General features: G+C 53.1%; 1 pseudogene; it reads left to right on the forward strand.

Annotated features, from left to right (window-relative positions):
- LOC136303661 (uncharacterized) overlaps positions 1–17,974 on the forward strand; it is a 372,218-nt pseudogene that overhangs the window by 58,329 nt on the left and 295,915 nt on the right.

Raw genomic sequence — 17,974 nt, forward strand, 5'->3', positions numbered from 1 at the left:
CCTTTCATGTATCCTTAGTAGTCCTAGCATGAATACTTGTAATTCCTTAAATCTGCAAATTTAGCACAGCCCTGGTGTTCTGTTAGGCCAGGAGACCTGTTAGAAATAACTGTGTAGTTCTTAGCTTTTGCTGTTCTGTGTTGGCTTTTGCAAATTATTTTGATGTAGTACAGTTTGTCATCTCTTTTTAACTGATTTTGATATAGTATAATTTGTCATCCCTTTTTGGTACTACTCTAATCCCTGTGGACATTGCATATTTCAGTGTGATAAATGTATTATAGTTTAGGGTTTTGCTAAATATTGAAATAGAGTACATTGTAAAACAATAAATATATATTATAAAAATGATAAACATAACCATAAATATAACCATAACTATAACTATAAATGATATTGTTTAATAGAAAATAATAACATTAAAATATTAAAATATGCTGTGTGTTATTAACTTTTGCACAAGTGACTGTGGTTGTGAAATAATGACTGATGGCTTTATTTCTTTAACTGACTGACAATAGAGAAATAGCTGATGTTGATTGAAAGAAAAACCTTGCCTAAAATGTCTGGATGATTAGATAACATTGAAGAAAAACCTCTGACAAATAACACCAAAAGAGACAAGAGGAATCCACCACCGACCCTTTGGCCATCAATAACTGTCAAACCAGACCAGGCAGCCTCAAGAGGAAATAAAATACAAAAGTCTCAAAATCACATCTGCGCTGTGACACGTGCTTTAGGAAGATGAGGTCAGGGGTCAAACTAAGCTAAAGAATTCCACGAAAATGTGCACTCAAAGACATGTTTAAATGTGTATAATCTTCATGAATATGCATTTGATCAATTGTCTCGTGTTGCAATGCAAGATGTAACCAAAAGTTTGTATTCTCTTACCATCTGTTTAAACCAGGTGGGGCAGTGTTCTTTATCTCTTCCATGACCCATGCCTCACAACTCCAAGGGGAGGTATGTTCTGCTAATGGGCCAGTTGATAAAACCAGGTGGGGCAGTGCTCTTTATCTCTTCTATGACCCATCCTCCCTCCAGGCAGATATCTTCTGTTAATGGGCCATTGAGTCTCATTGCATGACTGATAATATTACATCATCCCATTGTGAGATGCTCCACCCTGAGGGAGGAGCCAAGCATTCCTACCTGGATATAATCTGACATTGAAAACACCAGAAGGAGCCTGTCCCCACTGGATTCCCAGAGGAAGACCAGACCCATCTACACCACTACTGGACCTTCAGAGGAAAACTACACCCTTCTACAGGAGTGTTGCTTCAGGAAAACCACATCTGTCACTCCAGGAGGACTGCAGGTACAACTTGATTGGAGCACTACCAAGACACGGACTCCCCGGATGTCAGGTTGTATTCTGACTCTGCCAGAGTTTGGTTTGGGTTTTTTTTATACTTCAACTTTAGTTATTTATTAATTTTATACTTTAGTCTGCGAGAAAGAGAAAGATGCCCTGGGAGAGCCAGACAGGTCAGGAAGAAGTCAGTGCCCCTTTCCCCCTCTCTCCTGCTCCAACTCCCAGCCCAGCATGGCCCCCGGCTGCAGGACAATGCCGTCCTGTCAGGGATGAGCTGAGGGGTTCTGCTTCCCCTTCCCTCTGGCACAGAGGCAAATCCCATCCTCTCCTTGTCCTTCCTTCCCCAGCCAAGGAGCTGAACATGGAGACTGGGAAGGACAAATCCACGCAGCAGAACCTCATGGAAGAGACTATTTTGAGCAGCTCTGCAGTGCAGGAATCCAATGGGGAGGAAAAGCCCCAGAGATCCCACAGGAGGAGGGGCTGCAAACTCATCCCAGACTGCTCTGAGGAGGAAAGACCAAACCTGTGCCAGGAAGGTGGACACAGCTTCAGCCGGGGCTCTGAGTTTGTGGTCCATGAGCAGCATGGATGGGGAGAAGCCTCACAAGTGCTTGGAGTGTGGGAAGAGCTTCAGCCAGAGGTCCAACCTGATCAAGCACCAGAGGATCGACACCGGGGAGAGGCCCTAGGAGTGTCCCCAGTGTGGGAAGAGGTTTCAGACCAGCTCCAATCTCCTCAGGCACCAGAGGATTCACACAGAGGAGAGGCCCTTCCGCTGCCCTGACTGCAGGAAGGGTTTCAAGCAAAACTCCCAGCTCGTCACCCACCGGCTCATCGACACTGGGGAGAGGCCCTACAAGTGTCCCCAGTGTGGGAAGAGCTTCACCCAGAGCTCTGCCTTGACCCAACACCAATGGAGGCACCATTAAGGGAAGCCCTATGAGTGCCCCGACTGTGGCAAGAGCTTTGTGTGTGTCTCCAACCTCATTCCCCATCATAGTACCCACACCGGGAAGGACCCTGGGGACCCACGTTCACTGTGATCCACACTGGGAGGACACCTGTCCCTTTCCCTGCCCCTGGCAATGATGTGAGGTGGGATGGAAGACCGTCAGAGTCTGGTCATGGCCCTGTCATTGTATTCAGTCCAAACTCAGGTCATTGCCAAGGCCAGGAAAGGGACTCTCTCTCTCTCTCTCTCTCTCCCAAGGAGAAGGGTGTCCTTTCCAGGCAGGTAGAAATGCATGGCCAGGAAGAGCCAGTCAGTTGTAGTAGGAGTTGTTGTAGTTTACCATGTACACCGTTTGTATTATGCCTGCTGTTATTAATATTGTTTCTGTTCCTATTTGTTGCTTATCTTGTTGCTGTTCTCAATAAATTTTTATCCCAGCCTGGGATCTTTGCCTTTTGTACTTTCGGTGGGAGGCTGGAGGTCAGCGAGGGCCAGCACGGTTTTAGCAGGAGCAGGAATTTGGGGAATCCCATTCCTAAAGCCCGGCCCATGGAAACCGAGCATCACAGCTGGGGCCAGCCCTGGCTACCCTGGCAACAGCCTTGGGAGTGGGTCCCTGGCTGGGGGCTGTGGAACCTCTTCCCTCTGGGGCCCAGGGACAGGACTGCAGGGAACGGCTGGAGCTGAGCCGGGGCAGGTTTCGGTTGAATCTGAGGGAAAGGTTTTTCCCCCAGAGGCTGCTGGGGCACTGAACAGGCTCCCAGGGAAGGGTCACAGCTCCAGGGCTCTCTCAGCTCCAGCAGCGTTTGGACACCGCTGCCAGGGCCAGGCCGGGATTGTTGGGGTGTCCTGTGCAGGGCCAGCAGTTGCACTCCAGGATCCTGATGGCTCCCTCCCAACTCAGCCAGTTCTGTGCTTCTGGGATCCCATGGCCCTGGAAATGGGACTGCAAATGGTTGCCATGGCAAGGGACTCTGGCTCCAGGCCTGAGCTGGGATGGTCAAGAGCCCTGTGGTCAGAGGCAGTCCCAGCAATGCCCTAGGGACATCCCAGGGCACCTTGGGCTGCAAAGGCACCCATCTGTCACAGGCACTCACGGGGGCTCCACGGTGACATCCCAGGAGTGCCCAGGCTGCCAAAGAGCCGGGATGTCCCAGACACTCACAGGGCTTCCTGTCGTGGGCAGAGTGGGAAAAGCTTCAGGCAAAAGCTTCACTTCTTCATGGGAGAAACTCCTGCTGAGTCATGAGCGGGAGAAATGACACCCAGCAGCCACCATGGACCCTCGAATTCCTCCAGGACACCTAGACGTTAAAAATTCCATCTCAGAAAGGAGACTGGGATCAGCCAGATCCAGTCCTAGCCCCAGACTTTGTCAAAGGTTTATGTGTAAAAGACCGGACTGGTGGAATTGAACCAAAATGCAAGTTGTCCCACAGGATTAATGATGGAACACCAGATACATTTCTATAAATACAGCTATGATTGATTCTGATCAGGATTAGACAGAAAGATTCATTTACACCACAGAGTAAATTTAAAAAAGTTATTTACTCCACAGTATAGGAGCTATAACAATTATTAGAATATAGCGCTCTAGGAAGCAATTTTGAAGTAAACAGGGCCTTGCTGGAGTTGTTGGAGCCCATTCCAGGCAGAGCCTCCCACTCCAGCAGGAACTGCCTTTCCTGTGCCAGGACCAGGACAGATCCTGCTGCAGGAAAAGCCCCACGCCAGCTCCAACACAGGGAAGGGCTCAGGCACAAGTGCGGAGTGCCGTGCTGGGAGCTGTGCCAGGGAGAGCCTGAGGCACCAAAGGCACCTTGGCAGCAGCAGCTGCTTCCAGGCCATGGCCAGAAGCCTCCCTTGGCAGCCCGGCCTGGTGGCCACCACTGCAGAGCTGCTGCCTCAGGGCTCATTTCTGCCTGGGCTCTGCCCCAGCCCACACAGTGTCACCTCAGCCCTGACTCTGGCACAGCCGCTGTGCCTGAGCCCTGCAAAGCCCAAAGGTCACCTCTGCCCCCCTGGCTCTGGCAGCCCCTGGGGCAGGGGGGAAAGGCCAGAGAAGGGGCTGGCTTTGGCTGCTGGATGTGGGCTCCAGCAGAGACAAGGAGGAGTCAAGGGAGTGGATGGAGTCCAGTGAACAGCCCCTCCTCCCCATGCAATCCTGGAATGGTTATAAATCCTGGAATGTGTCATAAATGATCAGCCAACTTCATAAAACAAAAGAATATATTAAAAATTGACCAAAAAAACCCCCCAACAAACCCCTCGATAAAGCCACTAGCAAAACACAGTTCCAATCCTGCGATCAGCACCGGGTGAACCACAGATCCAGCCCCTATGGCAGCGAATTCCCCCTGGTTCACAATTTCGGTCAGTGCAGGGTCTACTTTTATACACCTTTTCTGGTTTGCACAATCTATTACTTCATCCGTCTTTGTTCCTCTGGTCCTTGATGCATATTCACTGGGTTCCTTTTCTGGTCACTGGTCTGGTGAATAGTTTTTTCCAGGGAGGAACAGGCCTTTGTCTGGGCGTCTGGGAGTCTGATATTCAGATGTACATCCTTGATGAGGTAGAAGAGATTGATATCAGGTGTTGATCACCTGGCCAACGATCGCTGATGGCTGTGCTTATCTCAGACAGCCCCATCTCCCATGGATGCCACCCTCCTTTGTCTCGAGAGTGGGCGACTCTCGGATTGCTGGCAAAGGCAGTCCTTCCAGGAATGTTTCATTCCTTAAACCTAAAAATACGGTTTTATACAGCATATCATGATAAACACGAATTAATTCCAGGACATTTATCACAGATGGGAAGAGCTCTGCAGTGCTCATCTCATCCAAATCCCTGCCATGAGCAGGGACATCTTTCACCAGATCAGGTTGTTCAGAGCCCTGTCCCAGCTAGACTGGAATGTTTCTAGGGATAGGGCATTGACCACCTCCCTGGGAACCTGTCCTGCTGGATCACCAACCTCATCATCAAAAATCTCTTCCTTATCTCTCCTTATCTGAACCTCTCTTCCTTTAGTTTAAAACCACCACCCTCTGTCCTATTGGGACAGGCCCTACTAAAACCTTTCTCCACCATTGCATTCCCAATGAGCCGGGTTTCCATGGCAATTGCCAGGACAGGTGACCCAGGTGTGGTGTCCCAGGGAGGGCTGCCATGGGAACAGTGGCCAGCACTGCCCCTTTCTGTCTGGCTGAGCTGCCTTTGGCCCTGGCAGTGGCGTTTGCTGCTGGTTCCGCGGCGCCTGAGCAGCCAGCGCGGCACAGGGCAGGTGGCCATGGCACAGCCCCCAGCAAGGGATCCCCTCTGGCTCTGGCCACTGACAGCAGCCCTGAGCAAGGGGCCCAGGCACTGGGCTCAGGGCAGTGTCCATGGCCACAGCCCCTCACTCCTGGCCCAGGCCAGGCCTGCAGTGCCCTTCCCCACAACCTGTCTGCACAGAAGCACTCCCAGGCCTCTCTGCATTTCCCTTCCCCTCACTCTGGGGACACTCACACACCTCCCAACAACCCAGCTGCAGCTCAGAGCTGCAAGGAGTTCAAAGTTTGTCTGTCCTTCAGGAGTTGGTCTAATTCTGCCTTCAGCCAACTCTGGATTTGTGTTTATTGTACAACTTCCTGTGTGTCTAAAACATTCTTTGTTTGGTTGTTTCTTGGGGAAGGGGAACCTCCTTGTTGGCACCTTGGGTTTAGCACACCCATTTGAGAAGATTGTCTGAAATTTAGGAGTTTTAGATTGCTAAAAAAGGAAGAAAACCCCTCTTTGCCTGAGTGCAGCCAGTTCTCCAAGCAAAGCAGGTCCCAGGTGAGAGAGGAGAGACAGGATGGGCTTGTGGAATGTGGAGCAAGGTTGTCCATACTGGGTCAGACCTCAAGGCACAGCTTCACTGAGCAGGCCAGACCTCCTTAGGAGAGTCCCTGGGTTAATTTCAGCCACTTAATGCCGCAATCACTTCTTCTCTAAACAAAACAAATACACCCTTGAAAATAGGAATGTGGGTTTATTTGAAGCTCTTTGAAAGATTTCTCCATTACTCCAGGAAAAAAAGACTTCCTAAAGAACTGCACTAGAGCAGAGGGAAATCAAGGCACAGCCATGGTTTGTCAGGAGTTGCTTGATCCTCATGAGCCCCGTGGTGCATTTGGTGCTGAGCCCTGGAACCTCAGGGCCTGAGAGGAGATTGCACAAACCTTTCCAGGAGTCAAAGTCGGAATAAAAACCCAAAGTGCCTGGAAGCATTAATGGGTCCCACTGAGGTCCATGTCCAAAACAGGCTCCTCATGGAGTCCTTGGAGGAGAGAATTGGAGGCCAGGATTGCACAAAAGCCTCTCAGAGACTCAGTGTGGGAAGGAAAATACAAAGTACCTTAAACACCTTGAGTATCTCAAAGCATTAATGAGCCCCACTGAGTGTCAATGCAAAGCTCTAAATTGACTCATTAAAGCAGATAATAGGAGGCCAAGATTGAACAAACCTCTAAGAGACTCAGTGGCACAAATAAGTACTTCAATTAACCTGACTACCTTGAAGGATTAATGAGCCTGAGTATTGTCACTGGCTAAGAATCTCAAGGAACTAATTAAAGCAGATAATTGGAGGCAAATTATCACCCACAGCATCCAGACTATGTCAAAAAGTAGTTCCTAATGAACTTTGAGTACCCTGAAGTACCAATGAGCCCAAATGTTTTTACTGACTAAGAATCCCAGGGGACTAGTTAAAGCAGATAATTGGAGGGTGTGATTGCCAAACCTCCCCTAGAGTCAGTTTTAAAAGGGAAACACAAAGTGCCTTAAAATAACTCAAGTGCCTTGAAGCATTATTGAGCCCCACTGAGTGTCATTACTGACAAAGCCTCTCAAGGGACTAATTAAAGCAGATAATTGGAGGCCATGATTGCAGAGACCTCTCAGAGACTCCAAGGCAAAAGCCAAAACCCAAGGTCCTTTGAAGAACCTGCAGTCCCTGGGAGCATTAAGGAGCCCCCCGGGGCCATTCCTGACCAAGGCTCCCCAGGGACTCCTTCCAGCAGATCCTTGAGGCCACTGGGATGGGAGGGGGATGCTGAGGGCAGGACAAGGGGCTGACAGTGCCCAGCCTTGCTGGGGCTGTGCCAGGAGGCCCCAGGGCCTCAGGACAAGGTGTCTGCTCACAGCCCTTGGTGGCACAGAGGCTGCTGTGCCCCAGGACACCAGGACTTGGCTTCTCCTGGGCACTGCCAGCCTTGCCAGGGCCCTTGGCCATGTCCGGCACAGCTTGTCCTGCGCTGTCCCCCAGCTGCCGCTGTGTCCCTGCAGGCTGCACACTCCCATCTCTCTGCCCCCCTGGCTCTGCCCTGACATTGCCAGCCCTGCCCTGACCTCTGCCCAGGGCGCCTCTGCAACCCCCACAACCAATGGGCTGGGGGTGGGAAAGTGTTCCTGAGGGCACAGGGAGGGGACAGCTGGGCTGGACTGACCCCAGGGATGTCCCATTCCTTGTGAGGTCATGGTCAGCAATAAACTGAGGGAAAAGAAGGGGGATGGGGGTGGTGGTGAGGGCTGCGGATGTCTTTTACTGAGACATTTCTCATACCAAGTACAAAGTGCATGAACTCGCTCCTTTCCTGCCAGGAGCTGGCTGGACATTGTCTGCTGATGGGAAGGAGAGAATTGATCTCATTTGTTATTTCTGTGCTTCCACATGTGGCCTTTGCCTTTTGAGGCCCTTACTGTGGAGGGTGGTCACAGCACGGACACGCAGCAGGACAATGACCAAACTGCCACAGCAGCCCAGCCTTGCACCCACAGAAGGGCTCTGCGAAGGGGAGTGTGGAGCTGGGAGGAGCAGATGTGGAAAGAGCCAGGGCCATTGTCCCTGGCTGTGCTGGCTCTGCTGGGAGCCTCTTTCTTTCACATCTGCAAAAAATCATTATTTTATTCAGATACACAAGGAACAAAGCTTTTGAAAGTCATTGAGATACTGAATAATGGCAGATATTCATGTGGAAATACTGTGAGTAATGATATTTGTTTGAGGAAAACATACAGTAAGAATATATTAGGAAAATGCAACAATGAAAAAAAAAGGACAAAAAGGCTGAGATTGAAAAAAGTTACATTCAGAAGGTTCTGCAGAAGAAAAGAGGCAGTTTATGGCTTCTGAAATCCAGTCAGCAGTTTCCTCATGGACTCCAGGAGTTCCTAATTCCTCAGACTGGAGATGAGGGGCTTCAATGCTGGAGGCACCACTGAGTTCAGAACTGAGGGCCAGATCCAGTGATGGGGAAGAGATGGAGGGGGGTTCAGGTGGGCAAATAAACCACTGCTGACAAACAAGGACACCACAGCCAAGTGAAGGTGGCACATGGAAAAGGCTTTGTGTACCAGGAGGCCCCACTTTGCCCAAGCAGAGCCTTGCATCCGTGAGATTCCATGTTGTCACAGTGGTCTGCTGAGTTCCATGGGGCTGTGCTGTGTCACAGTGGACACTGAGTTCCACGTGCCCTGGCACTGTCCAAGTGGCCCCTGGCTTCCATGAGGCCCCGCTGTGTTTGCAGCTGACACTTGGCTCCCCAAGATGTCATTGTGTCACAGTGGTCTCCTGGGTGCCAGGAGGCCCCGCTGCGTTGATGCCTTACAGAACCTAGAAATAAAGTAACACCCTTTGGAGACAATATTATAGAGGAGGTAATAGAAAGGCTGATCTTTATTGGACACCTCCAAAAAGCAGATATGGGAAATGTCCACAAAACAGCCATCACCACCCACCCCCCAGGGAGAATACAGTTTTACAAATTTAGCAGATTAGCATATTTGACAAAAATCACCGGTTAGGAGAACAGCTGCAGAGGCATGACAAAGTTTCTTGAAAAGAGTCATTCTATCCCTGACTGGACACTTGAGGCACAATAAGAAAGCAAAGAAAAAAATACAACCAAACAAAATCCAGGCCATCAAACTAGAAACAAACCCAGAACTGTCCCTTTGTGTGTGTGACAAGAGGACAGTGAGGGCACGGATAAAAGGAACACGGCCTAAAAACTGAACAGAGCTCAAACTTAACAGGACTTAACTTCTATCTTAACCTTCACTTACACCTAAAAGTTCACAATTTAACAGAAGAACAGCACTTGACAGTATTTCTCCGAACTTATAACCTATGACTTAGCCATTTACAGAAGAATAGTATTTACCTTACCTTATAACTTATCTTAAACCTGGAATTATGATAAGGCACTTCACCAAGCACTGACTCAGAAAACCCTAAACCCTACCACTCCAAGTTATCCAGACTCTGAGAACAGGAAGTCAGGAGAAGAGAGAGAGATCCACAGTCAGGACTGTTGATCCAGCACCATCTCAGCTGCTGGGAGTTCCGGGCCATGGGATGTGTCAGTGTCACAGCCGTGTCACAGCCTCACCTGCTCTGGTCCCTCTCACAGGTGGCGTTTTTGGGATGCCAGGGCCTTGGCAGCCACTTTGGGGCTGGAGCAGAAGTTGCAGTGTCTGGGGCAGGGGCAGTGAGCGCCCCACTTATGCAGAACTTGCCCATGCCCCCCAAACACACCCTGGAGATGTCTGGGGCCATTCATCATTTCTCTGCTCTCCAGCACCGAAGCAACGGACTCTGGCTGCAGCTCTGAGCTGGTGCCCAAGGCACCCACCCCTGGCAATGGGGCTGCATGGAGCTGCTCTCAGGAAACCCCCCAAGAGCTGGGGAGTGCCCCAAAACCACCTCAGAAACGTGGGATGCACCAAAATTCTTACAAGAATGCAGAATACCCAAAAACTCACTCAGAAACGGGTTACTCCTTTCTTCATCATCCCCAACCTTATGCTGTCTCATTCCAGACTTCACCACACCCTCCCAATCCCCACCACAACACATCCCACCCCTGCTGGACATCAAGACCCCCTTCTCAAGCCTGGTTTCCCCCATCCCACCCCTCCCAAACCCCATCCCATCCATCCTGCTCCACCCAATGCCCATCTCACCCCTCCAGATTTGCAGCACACTTCACCCAAACTCCTTCCAACCCCATTCCACCCTGAGGGCCTGTGGAATCAAGTACTTTTGGGCTGAGACTGAGTAGTATTCAGTGGCAGTGAGTGGTTTTGAGCTGAGAGATCAATCCTGACGCAGTGCCAGAGCCGGCTGGCCCTTCCATGGCACCACGCCGGGAGTGGGACACTCCCCAGAAGCAGGATGACCTAAGGAGCGGCTTGGAGATGATGCTCTACGGCACTTGGGCTGTTACCAGGCACACGGTGGAGACAAGGACGAGAGGGAGAGCTCCGGGCTGGGTTCCAAAGGGTTTTATTCCAGTGGAGGGCCCAGGAACTGAAGACAGGGGCAGCTGTGTGCCAGCTCGTTTAAAACGGGGGAGGTTTCAGGGGAGGGTTCAAATCTTTAGCCAAGGGTAAGAGAGTAGGGGAGGAGTGAACGGTGGGGTTTACATTTGACAAACCAAGAGGGAAAACAAGGGGAGGAGCGTGGGTCACCTGAGCCCATGAGGCTTTGAGGGTCAGGGGATTGACAGGGAACAGTCTGGAAGGAAGGGGCAGGTGGGGGAAGGATTGACAACTGGCTAGGTGGGGACAAACTAGGAGAAAACCAACAACCCAGGGAAGTAACAGAACAAACCAAAAGAACAAAACACACCACAACACAATCCCCCATGTCTTTTGGAGTGCCAAGAAATGGAGACAACTACAACAAACACCTTAAACCCCCCATACCCTCCCAAGTATCTCCCTGATTCCCAGATTCCCCCAAAAGACTAAAAAGTGATGCTTTAGATGCCTGTGATGAATTGGTTGATTTTACCTGAGTTTGGGTTGTTTTAAAGGGATGAAAATGAATCAAAAGATTGTTAGGACCACCAAACAAAAGGACCACCAGCCCAGTGTCTCCCCAGTGCAGAAAACTGGGAATGTGGAACACCAGGGCTCTGCCTAATTAGGGCCCTCAATGGGGGATGGAGTTGGAGCAGTGCAGGAAACTCTTTCCACAGTCAAGGCATTCCCAAGGTCCTCACTTACCGGTGGCTCCGTTGGTGTCGGGTCAAATTAGAGGTGTGGCTGAAGCTCTTCCCACACTGGGGACACTCATAGGGCCTCTCCCCAGTGTGGATGCGCTGGTGGACTACCAAGCTGGAGTTTTGCTTGAAGCCCTTCCCACAGTCGGGGCAGCGGAAGGGCCTCTCCTCTGTGTGAATCCGCTGGTGCATGAGGAGATTGGAGCTGGTGTGAAATCTCTTCCCACACTCAGAACACTGATAGGGCCTCTCCCCAGTGTGGATCATTTGGTGGATGATCAGGTGGGACCTCTGGTTGAAGCCCTTCCCACATTCCCCACACTTGTATGGCCTTTCCTCAGCGTGGATGTTCTGGTGGCTGATCAAGTTGGAGCTCTGGCTGAAGCTCTTCCCACATTTCTCACACTCGTAGGGCCTCTCCCCAGTGTGGATGCGCCGGTGGGTGATGAGGGTGGAATTCCACTTGAAGCCCTCCCGGCAGTCGGGGCAGCGGAAGGGCCTCTCCTCTGAATGAATCCGCTGGTGCTTGAGGAGATAGGAGCTGGTCTGAAACCTCTTCCCGCACTGGGGACACTCATAGGGCCTCTCCCCAGTGTGGATCCGCTGGTGGCTACTCAGGTGAGATCTCTGGCTGAAGCCCTTCCCACACTCCAAGCACTTGTGGGGCTTCTCCCCATCATGAACCTGCCCATGGACCACCAGCTCAGAGCCCTGGCTGAAGCTCTGGCCACCTTCCTGGCTCAGGGTGGATCTTTCCTCCTCAGAGCACCCTGGGATGGGTTTGGAGCCCCTCCTCCTCTGGGATCTCTGGGGCTTTTCCTCCCCCTTGAAAACCGTAGAGTTGCTCAAAATGGCCTCTTCTACGAGGTTCTGCTGTGGGCATTTGTCCTCCCTGGTCTCCATCCTCAACTCCTGTTCTGGGGAAGAAAGGACAAGGAGAGGATGGGATTTGTCTCCGTGCCAGAGGGAAGATGAAGGAGATCCCCTCAGTTCATCCCCAGCAGGACGGCGTTGGCAGCAGGGTTGTCCTGCAGCCGGGGGCCATGCTGGGCTGGGAGATGAAGCAGGAGAGAGGGGGAAAGGGGCACTGACTTCCTCCTCACCTGCCTGGCTGTCCCGGGGCATCTTCCTCTTCCTCGCAGCCTCCTCCTCCACCTGGCCAAGGTTTTGGAAGTCCTGGTTTGGGGTGAAAACAAGGGATGAGTACATTGAGTTTGAAAGTTGCCCTGCCCAAGTCCATCTCTAGAGGTCATTGGGCATCGAGGGTCCAGAAAAACCTCTCAAACACCAAGATTCAGCCCTGAAAACGCCTCCCAGGAGTTCCCTGTCTCTGCTCTCTCCCCTTGGGTGTTTGGGGGTTCCCCCCATCCCAGCTGCCTGGGGTCACCCTTGTACTGGGGGTCCCCGCTCTACTTGGTCCCTGCCATCCCCAGGCTGCTGAGAGTCCCAGGAATCTGAAGAGTTCCCCCCTTTTCCACCTCCCCGCTTAAGGAATGTTGGAGGATGTTGGGTCCTGGGGTCCCTTCTCCCCTTATTCTCTGCTTTGGGGTGCAGGGGGTCCAAGGAGTCCCCCCTGCCCCTCTCCAGGCTGTTGAGGGTCCTGCCAATGGCGGCGCCCCCCCTCTCTGGGCTCCCCACTTTGGGCTCCTGGGGGGCACAGGGCTCTGCTCCTCCAGGCTTTCTGGGGACCCTGGGTGGGGACTACAGCCCTTGGGGCTCCTCTCAGGAGACTCACAATGGGGGGAACGCAGAGAGGGCTGGGGGATCCCAGCAGTGACATCACTGGGAGTGACTGGTTTGTACTGGGGTAACTGGAAACTTACAGGGGCAACTGGGACTGACTGGGAATGACTACAAGCATGCTGAGGGCAACTGGGCTATACTGGAAATGGCTGTGACCGTAATGGGGGCACTGAAACCACACTGGGAACAGCTGGAATCATGCTGGGGAGAACTGGGACCATGCTGGGGGCAAGTGGGAGCAAGTGGGAGTGAGTGGGTCTACAGTGAGGCAACTGGGCATGACTGGGAGCGTCTGGGATCATCTATGGAGTGACTGGGACTCTACTAGGGGTAACTGGGTGCAACTGGGATCACTCTTGGAAGAACAGGGAGAAACTGGAACCATGCTTGGGGCAACTGAGATCATACTGGGATCACAGTGGCAGCAACTGGGATTGCACTGAGGGTGACTGGGAGGGGCTGTGAGCAACTGAGATGAGGCTAGAGCAACTGAGCACAACTGGGAGTGACTGAGAATGTGCTGGGAGCAACTGGGATACACTGGGAGAGACTGAAACCACAGTGGGTGTAAATGGAAAAAACTGGAACCAGGCTGGATGATAATGAGAACAGCTGTGCCCATGCTGGGGTCGTACTGGGATCCTACTGGAACCAGATTGGGAGTGACAGGAAAGGTGCTGGCTGTGACTGGAACCTTGCTGGAGGTGACTGGGAGCAACTGGGCCCACACTGGGAGAGATAGGGAGTCACTCTCGGCATGACTGGAAATCATACTGGGAGTATCTGGGAGTGACTGGGGTCATACTGGGGGTGACTGGAACCATACCGGAGGTAACTGGGTGCAGCTGCGATCATCCTTGGAGCCACTGGAATTACAGCATGTGTGAATGAATCCTGACTGGGGGTTACTGGGATCTACTGGGCCCATGTTGAGATAAAATGTGGACATACTGGGAGCAACTGGCATCAACCTGAAGGTACTGGAACCATGCTGAGGGGACTGGACCACAACTGGAGTAACGAGAATAATACTGGGAGAAACCGGGACCACACTTTGGGAAACTGCCAGAAACTTGGATCATGCTGGAGGCAACTGGGAAAGACTGGGATCATTCTAAGGTAACCAGAACCACACTGGGCCAATTGGATAAACTGGGAGTGTCTGTAACCATACTGGGGGGAATGGAACCACACTGGGAACCATGCTGGCACCATGCTGGGAGCAACTGGGAGTGAGTGGGATCATCCTGAGATGAACTGGGCCTATTCTAGGGACAAGTGGGATCATACTGGGAGCAACTGGGAACAACTGGAACTTTACTGGCAGCAACTGGAATCATACTGGGATCACAGTGGGAGAAGCTGAGTCCCTCCTGGATGAGATTGGGATCACATTGAGGGTGACTGGAATCATACTGCGAATGATTGGGAGTGCCTGTGAGCAGCTGGAATCATGCTGAAAGTAACTGGGTGAAACTGAGAGTGACTGGGAGCATGCTGGGTTTGACTGGAATACACTGGGAGAGACTGGGAGCCATGAGGATCATACTGGAGGGTACTGGGGTCATGCTGGCATTGACAGGGAGCAACTGTGATGTCACTGGGGGCCACTGGCATCATACTGGGAGTGACTGGCATCATACTGGGATTATAGTTGGTGTCAATGGATCCTGACTGGGGGTTACTGGGAGCCACCAGACCCATGCTGAGAGCCTACTGGGAATACCCTGAGAAGAACTGCGACCAACTGGGATGTACTGAGTGACTGGAATAAAACTGGGGGCAACTGAACCATGCTGAGGGAACTGGGAGGGCCTGGCAATGACTACAAGAATATTCAGGGCAACTGGGATAGACTGGGAGTACCTGAGACCACGCAGGTGGTGACTGGGACAAGAGTGAGAGTCACTGGGAATGTGCTGGGGGCAACTGGGGGTGTGTGTGAGTGACTGAGGCCCTGCTGGGAAAGACTGGCATCATACTGGGAGGGACTGGGACAATACTAGGGGCAACTGGGAGAACTGGGAACACACCAGTAGGAAGAACTGGGAGCAACTGGGACCCTGCTGGGGGAAAATTGTATCATAATGGGGAATAACTGGGATTGACTGGGCTCGTACTGGGATCCTACAGGGAGTGAGGAGAAGTGACCAGGATCATACTGAAACATTAATTTGGAAGAATTAAAGATTTTAGTTAAACCAGATATTGCTGAAGTAAGACAGATAGACTTCCCTTTTGATAAGCAGAAGCCAGATTTAAGGAACTGATAAATCATGAGGCCTGTCAACTTATGTTTGTGTATTCTGACTAATCAATAGGCTTCAAGCAGGACAATGAATTCATAAATCAAATACCCCTGGGAAAACAGGATTCAGTTGTCACACAACACTAAAAGGTTAAAAAGTCAAAGCGAAGAAGACTCACTTACTTCATCATTTTGAGACCCTGCCCCATAAAAAGAACCACCGACCCATTTCAAAGAACAAACCACGCATGCTTAATAGCTTTTGGCTAATTACCATACGAGGCGGGGAATGGGATGTACTAAAGTCATGAATACACATTTGTGTTTTGGGTATTCAATACTTCTGTACATAAAAAGACCCTGTGATCTTCTGTGAGCGTGCGTGTTTGGGAGCTATCCTGCACGCTGCCCGGCATCGTAATTAAACATACACTTTCTAACTTTAAACTGTTAGAGAGTCTTTTGTCCGTCATAGTTGGATATCGGCGTTAGGGTGATATTCATATTTTTTTAATAATTCGATACTGGGAATGACTGGGCTCATACTGGGAGTGCCCAGGTAACTGGAGCCACACGGGGGGGACAACTGGGCTCATCCTGGGAGCAGCCACTGCTGGCACCGGGAGCCCCGAACCCCTTTCCCGGCCATCCCGCCCCTCCAGCCCCAGCACCCCCCAACGGGGTCCCGGCAATCCCAGGGGTCCCCCCTTCTCGGGGTCCCCGCTTTGGGCTCCTGGGGCTCTCCTGTCTCTGGGGTCCCGCTCAGGGGGTCCCCAAAGCCCGGATCTCTGCCGGGCTCCCCAAACCCGGTGTCCCCCCGCCGGTCCCGCCGCTCCCCACGTGGCCCCGGCAGAGCTCGGAGGGCCCGGCCCGGGAAGCCCAACCCCCACCTGGGGGGACCCGCATTCCCTCACCCCCCCGCCGGGGCTCTGCCGACACCGGGACCCCCCAAAAAAACCTCCCGGGGACCCCCCCGGGATATTTGGGGCGAGGTCCCCGCTCCCAGCGCACCTGCGGGATGGGGCCGATGGTCCCGGGGGGCTGCGGGTTCAGGGAGCGCTGCAGCCGCCCGGTCCCTCCTCTGCTCTTCTTCCTCCCGCTTCCCGCTGCCGCTCCGCCTCTTCCTCCCTCCCTCCGCCTCCTCCCCCGTTCCCGGACCCCTCGCAGTCCGCGGGACGCGGGACGAGCGGGGATGGAGCCGGGAAAGGTCGGAACGCAGAGAGGGGTGGGGGGTGGGGGGCGGGATGCCAGGAGTGGGAGTGACTGGGCTGTACTGGGATCATACTGGGATCCTACTGGGATCCTACTGGACGCGCGCAGGAGCAGCGCGATGGCTCCAGCCGTCCATGGGGCATCCAGGTGGGATCCCACCACTACAGGGGTGTTTTTTCCTGCCCATTTTAGGGTGTTTGTGGGACCGTAGCCCCACAAGCCCCTTTAAAGGGTTGATCATGACCCCTTCCAGTGACATTTTTAAGGGCGCCCCCATTCCAAGCCCCTGTGGGGGATGTTTTGCCCCCCAGGGTGGATTTTTGGGATTCTCTCTACCATCGCCGCTTTAGGAGCCGCCGCTGTTGTCGGTTCCCAGGATAACTCCCCTGAAAAGGGCAACACCACGCCCGTTGGTTCCGGCAGCGGAGCCCTGGGGGGGGGGGGGGGGGGGTTTGGGGGTACCGGGGGGGATTTGGGGATCTCGGAAGGGTTTGGGGGTCTGGGTGATGCCGATGATGGCGATGGGGACCCCGTGCTGGGTGTAAACGTGTGGCGGTTCCTGGGGTGGGGGGGTTCTGTGGATCCCAGGGGTTTATGGGGTCATGGTGGATCTTTGGGGGTTCCGGAGGGGGTTCACAGGGGTCCCGAAGGGGGGATTAGGCGATCCCAGGGGGAACCCAAAGGCTGTTTTGGGGAACCTGCCGGTGAGAAGGATGGGGACCCCGTGCCAGGTATAAACCTTCTCAAGGGGGTCTTGGGGTGTTGGGAGGTCCTGTGGGAATTTTGATGTTCTGAGAGGGTTTGGGGGGGATCTGTATGGGTTTTTTTGGTTTTGGGGAGCTTTTAGAGTGTCACAGCCATGTTTTTTGGACTGCAGGGTGGTTGGGGTGTCCTGAGAGGGTTTGGAGTATCCTGGGAGGTTTTGGGGTTCCCTGGGCGATGCCGGTGACAGAGCTGGGACCCCGTGCCGGATCTGAACCTTCTCACTGTGCACGGGCAGCGTCAGCGTGTTCAGGGACATCCGGGGGGCCCGAGGGGTCACCCCCAAATCCCCGGGGACCCCAAATGCTCAGGGACCCCCTGAACTCCCCTCAGCGCTGGATCTGCTGCAGGCAGGGGGGCACCAGCACTCAGCCCCCACCCCCCACCATCACAGGGGGGCAGGAATGGGGGAGGGGCACGGACAGGTCGGGGGGACCCCCAAAGTCCTGGGGGAGGGGACACGGGGGGACTCCCAGGAATCCCCGGGGGGGGATGAGGGGGGACCCAGGAGGAGCTTGGGGGGGCTGGGTGGGTCATGGGCGGACCCCCAGGAGTCTTGTGGGGGTGGGGAGGGCAAAGAACAGGGCCACCCCCAGGATGGGTTTGGGGGGAAACCGGATAGGAGCTTCCATGGCAGTGGGATGGGGATGAGATCTGCCCGTGGAATTCCCCATGGGAATGGGATGGCAGGG

The sequence above is a fragment of the Chamaea fasciata genome, unplaced genomic scaffold (assembly GCF_029207755.1).
Source record: "Chamaea fasciata isolate MVZ Bird 193981 ecotype frontalis unplaced genomic scaffold, bChaFas1.0.hap1 SCAF_40, whole genome shotgun sequence".
NCBI lineage: Eukaryota > Metazoa > Chordata > Aves > Passeriformes > Sylviidae > Chamaea > Chamaea fasciata.